Raw genomic sequence first — 6990 nt, forward strand, 5'->3', positions numbered from 1 at the left:
ATGACCCATTTTAAGTAATAGTAATTGTGAATTACAAGTTAATTTTTGTATGTGATTTATTTTGTTTATATAATGATTTTTAATTTGTTAAAAATGCATTATTTAAATGACATATCTAGTAATATGTCCAATTTGTCACACAATACAAATTAACAAATTGACAAACTTAAAATGGACCCTTATTTTATGAGGGTGCCGTGAATATAAGGAGAAAAGGGGAGATGGTGGGTGAGTTGCTCTTATTAAGAGTAAAAGCATTATGACTATGTTTGCCTAGACCTAGCCTACTCTAGGGTTCTTGTGAAGACCAATTTGAGAGATTTTATGTGCCACAATTAGGCACTCTTCCCTTGATTCTACCGGCCCCCTATGTCCCATTAAAATAGTTTTATTTTTATCTCTTCTAATTTCATTCATTCATTCATTCATAGAAAAAGAAATAACACATGGTGTATTTTTCTCTCTACTTTTGTTAAGAACAAATATTCTCACAATATCACTAATATTAAGTTTCTATTACTAGTAGTAGTAATAACATCATATTAGTAATTTAAGAATACTTATACTAATTTCTAGTAACAAGATTAGTATAAGTTTTAAGGGTGATTTCCTTGGTACAATCCTTGAGGAGAGATTCTATAATTGAATCTTGTTCATCCATTAGGAAAGCTCAAGAACTAAGTAAGGTAGGAGATCTTACTAGTGCCTTAATAGCCGAAAATACATTTGTAAGGAACCGATTTTTCTTCACTATTGTATTTTGTTTTGCATGCATAAGATCTAGAATTAATTTTATGACTAAATAAATTTATCACATATTCAATATGTAAACCTTTGAGATTATCGAATTTAACAGGAGTGTGGTAGCGGTTCTTTGATAGGTAGCTCCGGTATTGATGACGCCGAAGGGCATGACCATGTAGCAGTACGTACCCCACTGTGTAGTGAATGCAGTCTTGTGCATGTCTTCCTCAGCCATTTTGATCTGGTTGTACCCTGCATACCCGTCCATGAATGATAGGAGAGCATGCTCGGCGGTATTATCCACCAGAATGTCAACATGTGGCAAAGGGAAGTCGTCCTTTGGACTTGCCTTATTCAGGTCCCTGAAGTCGATGCAAACCCGAATTCTCCCGTCTTTCTTCGGTACGGGAACAATGTTGGCTACCCAGTTAGAGTATTCCGACACTTTGATGAAACCGGCCTTGAACTATTTATCCACTTCTTCATTGATTTTCAGGGCCCATTCAGGACGCATCCGGCGCAGTTTTTGCTTCATGGGTTTAGCTTCGGGCTTAATGGGTATCCGGTGCTCAGCAATTTCCCTGTTGATCCTAGGCATATCTCTGTAGGACCAGGCGAATACGTCCTTGTATTCGTGTAGAAGGTCAACGAACTGTTGTCTTTCCGAGGGGTCAAGGGTTGTCCCTATCCTAAGTTCTTGAGGTGTGTTGTCGCTTCCTACGTTAATAGGTTCGGTCTCTTCAATGATGGGGGTCCTGGTTTCCCGTTTGTCAAGTTCTTTGGCTAAGTGAGGTGGGTAGTCACTCAAGTCAAATTCCTCATAGTCATTCAGAATTGCATTGCAGTTAAATTGAGATGAGTCATAAGCAAACTTAGCGTTCATTAAGTTGACACAAGCGAAAAGCTCGAAGAGGACAGGCATCTCATGGTCAGTCAGAGGCGACACAGCAGAGGAGGTGACCCCTGGAACAGGCTCTAGGTTGTCACCTTCCATGGGGGTGTGGACGACCCTAGTAGACTCAGCCTCCGAAGCAAACACAAGCTTGTGATAAAACAGCGGGAAGGGAATCGTGACTGAGACATTAGGAGTGTTAGAAGCTAAGACAGACTCTGACTCCTACTCAGACTCAGATTCTTCTTCACTTCCCTCTTTGAACATAGGGCCTTCTCCAGTTGTGATCTTGAGAATGCGGCCTTGGCGATCGGTCCACTTGACGGTTTTCCCCCAGCCCTGTGTGGCTTTCTCCGGGTCAGTGTCGGAGATCAAGGCGGTGGGGTCAAATTGTTTGTCCCTTAGAGCAATATTGATGATGTCCTTATAGTCGAGCTGCTATATGTTATCCTCTCCAAAGAGGAGAGTGACATCTTGTCCGTCGAGGCATGAGGAGGACTTAGACTCGGTTGATGCAGCTTCGGTGTTGTTGGGCATGAAGTAGCAGTCTTGGAAGACTTCCACACCCGGGTGTTTGAGCTTGGCCACAGAGTCATAGATCGGCTCAGAGAAGCCATGGTAGAGTTTGGACTCTCCTTCGGGGACAAAGTATCCATTGAGGGTCAAATGATAGGGACGGAGGATAACCCCGTGCTTCTTGCGTTTCCGAATTAGGAGGTTCATCTCCTGGATATATTTATCGGTAGGTTCATAGCCCAACCCAAAGGGGATGTTGGGGACCTTAGCCTGTTTCAAGGGAGGCAAGGTGTTCTTCAGCGGATTGAGGGGTAAACCCGGGAAGTAACCCTGGCGAATCAGAATGCGGTTGACTGTGAGGTTGGCAAATGGGTCACAATCAAAGGGTGTTGATTCATCACTTATGACATTCACAGCATGGAATCCCCATATCTCGTTGTCATCCTCCTCAATGGCCTGGGAGGCTATTCCCTTTTTCATGACGGCTTTGATTGGGGAAGCGGGAATCGTGATCATTTTCCCGTTGAAGGGGACCCTGATTTTATGATGGAGGGTTGAGGTAACTGCCTTGACGGCGTAAATCCAGGGACGTCCCAGAGGTATGTTGAAGGAGGCATCGATGTTGACAACCTGAAAACTGGTTTGCCTTTCCAGTGGTCCAGTTGCGACGGTTAGAGTGATAAGTCCTGCGACCTTACGACGAGTGCCGTCATAAGCGCGTACTCCTTGATTGGTTGGGACCAAATCAGCTTCTTTGATACCCAGTTTGTGAGCCATTTTGAGGGGAATGACATTCACCGCGGATCCGTCATCCACAAGGACCATAGGCACATTCTTTTTTAGGCACTGTACGGTGATGTACAGGGCCAGGTTGTGGTTGGCTCCGAAGGGAGGGATATCTTCGTCAGAGAAGATGATCGGGTTGCTCAAATCAGGGACATCCCTTGTCATATGTGCTACCACTTCTTCCGGGGAGGAGGTAGAGGGCACAGTCAGTTTTCCAAAGGCTTGTAGTAGAACTTGTCGATGCTCGAAGGACGTGGCAATCAGTTGCCAAATTGAAATTTCGGCTTTTGCTTTCTGCAGTTGTTTGAGGATCGAATTCTCGGGAGCCTTGGGTTGAGTGTCCATGTCTAGGACAACTTGGTCATTCGTTGTTGGAGCGACCGTTGAACTGTTTGGGTTTTGGTAGGGGCGTCCGGACCGGATAAGATAGCCGATCTCTTTCACCTGCTTCACTTTCCCTGGGACAATATAGACATCTTCAACATCATCTCTCCAGATACCATTGATTTCGGGATCCCGAGGGTACCTTGGAGGGGTATTCCTCGGTGGGTAGTTTTGTTGGAGTAAGTGTCCCCGACAATGATGCGATCACAATTGTCGATCATGATGATCACATGTTTAAGTCTCAAATTTAAGAATACATGAGGGAAAGTAATATTTTTATAGTCAACTGGTCCACACATATCGGTAATGATTGGCTGACTAGAGTTTGACATTACTGCCGTGCGACGGTGGTGATCAGTTGATACCCTGGGGTCATACCTATAGGGAAATACTCTTAATTGATTACTTAATTAATCGTATGCCGATACGAGTTAATTAAATTGCTTAAAATTGACGGATGATTTGTGAGTAAAATTAACGTGTCTCATTGTAATTCGATTAAATTAGATACGGTCTAAGTAATCGAATTGTTTTATTACTTAGAATAAATTATTGTTTACGAAACAATTGAAACAAGTTGAATAATTTCTATTATAAATACTTGTAATTTATAATTCGATAAACCATTTTGGTACAAGTAATCAAGAATTACTAGTTAAATTTTGTATGTGACATATTTTATTAATTTGTTGATTTTTAATATGTTAAAAATACATTATAGTGTAACATGTCATGTAACATGTGACACGTGACAAAATTGACAAATGACAAAATAAAATGGACCTTCCATTTTCATGTGTGTGTGCCGAAAATGGAGGGAGTATTAGAGGTTAAATTGTGTTAATTATTTTAATAAGGGAAACACAATGATTATACTCTACATGTAGCCATGCAACCCTATTGCTTTTGAGAAGAGTAATTTGTGCATGTATTGGCCTCAATTACTCCCCCCCTCCAACCGGTTTTGAGGATGAAAAATGGCCAAAGTTTATCTTATAATTATTCACTACCTCTATGTATTATTTTCTAGTGTTAGAAAATATTAACTCTCTACATTTTGTGAAATATTTTTAGAGAAAGAAAATTCATAATTTCCTCTCCTCTTAACCGAAATAAAAGAGGACAAAAATCACTATTTTGTGTCAAATTTAAGCTTGTTTTAATTAATACTAGTCCTACATTAATAACATAATTAAGGGTGTTCCTTGGGTATAATTCCTTAGGAGAGATTCTAAACTTGAATCTTATTCTTCCATTTTGGAAAGCTCAAGATCTAGTAAGAAGGTGAACTTACTAGTGCCCATTTATCCGAAATCATCAATGTAAGAATAGATTTTTCTTCTTATACTTTGTAATAGTTTTGCATGCATAAGATCCATTTTAATTGTATGACTAAATTATATCATCATACTATGAATATGTAAACATATGAGATTAATGAATCCCAACAAGTGGTATCAGAGCACATGGTTATTGCATGCAAAATCGGGTTTGTTTTTCCGAGTTAATTAGTTAACAAATAAAACTTGTTATTTAGGATTTATGATGATAAATCATGAAATAATTTTGCATGTTAAAAGTTTCTGGTTCTAAATGAATTTTAGGACATATGGGACGATTTATGGATTTTATTGTTCATTTTATATATTATTGGCATTAAAATGTGATTTTTGTGAGCAAAATGTCATTTTTGGACGAAAAATAGTTAAACTTCGAATTTTTTTAGTGATTTTTGGATATGTTATCACATATATTATGTACTAGTTGCATGTTAAATTTCATGAAAAACTAAGTTATTTTGCATGAAATATGGATTTTATGAGTTTAAATTTAATTTTAAAGGGTCTATTAGGTTAATATGAGTTATATTTCGAATCTGGTCATGGAAATTTTATATGTTGTCAAATGAATTTTTACTCAGTGTGTAAAAATCTTAGACGAATTGAACTTCTTATGCATGATTTATGAATTTTTGAGTAAAAATTCGATAAATAGTGACTTAATTAGCCAATAATGCTAAAACATATTTCGTGACTAAAGAAAAACGTAATATGTTGCATTTTATCCCACATTTCAGATCTAAAAGTGAAAAGTTGATTAAAATTATTTTTCTCATATTTTAATGGTCATATTTGATAAAACCGATAAGCCGCAACGATGTTTTTCTCGAAAAAAATTTCGAAATTTTTAACCTAAGTTTTGAACATTATGAGTGTCATGGTATTTTTACAGAATGTTCATGATTTTGAATTTGAATTTTTGAAATTATTTGAAATTATTATAATTTAATTTGGAGTTTATAGTTTAAAATTGTATTTTTGGGTCCATAATGAACAATATTAAGAAATCAAGTTGAATTATTGTCAAAATGTTAGTGATGTTAGTCATTTAGACTAAATAATAGTCATCTTATGATATCAAAATTACATACTAATTTTGTTTAGTCTAAATCTACATGCATGCATAAAAAGAGATGGTATAAAACCATCTTAAGACAAGAATTCCTTACATTGTTATAAGGCAAAAATTGGGCACAACTCAAGGACTCCTTCCCAGATGTTGTTCTTGAGCTAATCTAACAAGGATGATCCTCCAACACCTTAATTACCAATGTAGGTAATCTCCTAAGGTGGCACCCAAGATTAACCCAAAATACTACTAAAATACTAACTAGGTAAATGTAGTAGTAACCTTTTTTTTGTATATTTGATATTAGTTAATTTTATATGTGTTTTTTGATGAAAAAGATGAATAAAATAAGAAGGAAAAAAAGGCTGTTTTATGGAGGAGAAGCAACCGAAATTTTATAGCCTCAAAGACCAACTTTTTCTTCAAATTTTTCCTCTTATGAAATGGGTGAATAGTTGGGTATTTATAGCCATGCAAATGTAAACAATTCACATACAAAAGATAGTGGGAAATGCCTACCTTTTCCACTCACAATGAGTGTATTAGTAGTGTATAAAAAATTTGTCCAAATGGTCCCCTCCGGGTCCATTTCGATTTTGGACATTTGCCCCACAAATGCTTATAAGTCTTATATTTAATTATCTGACATAATTAAATATTAATTTGATTATTTAACAATTAAACAATACAAATTAACAACCAATGACTACTTAACTATTAAGTAATCATAAGACTATTTTATCAACATACAATGTGTCAATATTACCCATTTAGCTAATTTTACAACTTCTTGTAAAATTTAATAGCTAATTAATTCCACCTCAAAACATATACACATATCGTATAAAATTAATTAATTAACAATTAATTAATAAATTCTAATTATTTATTATTTAAATATCACATAAATAAATAATAAATCTCCTTGTCCCGAGTTCGTAACCCGTCATCAAATAATACATTTACGTGACTAATTAAAAGTCAAATAATACAAGGAATTAATTATCTCGTATCTCATACAAACAATTAATTTATTCTATTTGGGCGTCATCCTATAGGTGTGACCTAAAGGGATCAGCTGATCACCGTCGTCACACGACAGTAATGTCAAACTCTTGGTCAGCCAATCATTAGTGATTAACGATGACCAGCTGACAAATAAATAAATAAATCCCTGATATTCCTTTTACGAGATTTATTATGTAAACGCACTTATTGTGGAGGACACTACTCCAACAATCTCCCACTTGTCTGACACA

The sequence above is a fragment of the Silene latifolia genome, chromosome Y (genome assembly GCF_048544455.1).
Source record: "Silene latifolia isolate original U9 population chromosome Y, ASM4854445v1, whole genome shotgun sequence".
Taxonomy (NCBI): Eukaryota; Viridiplantae; Streptophyta; class Magnoliopsida; order Caryophyllales; family Caryophyllaceae; genus Silene; species Silene latifolia.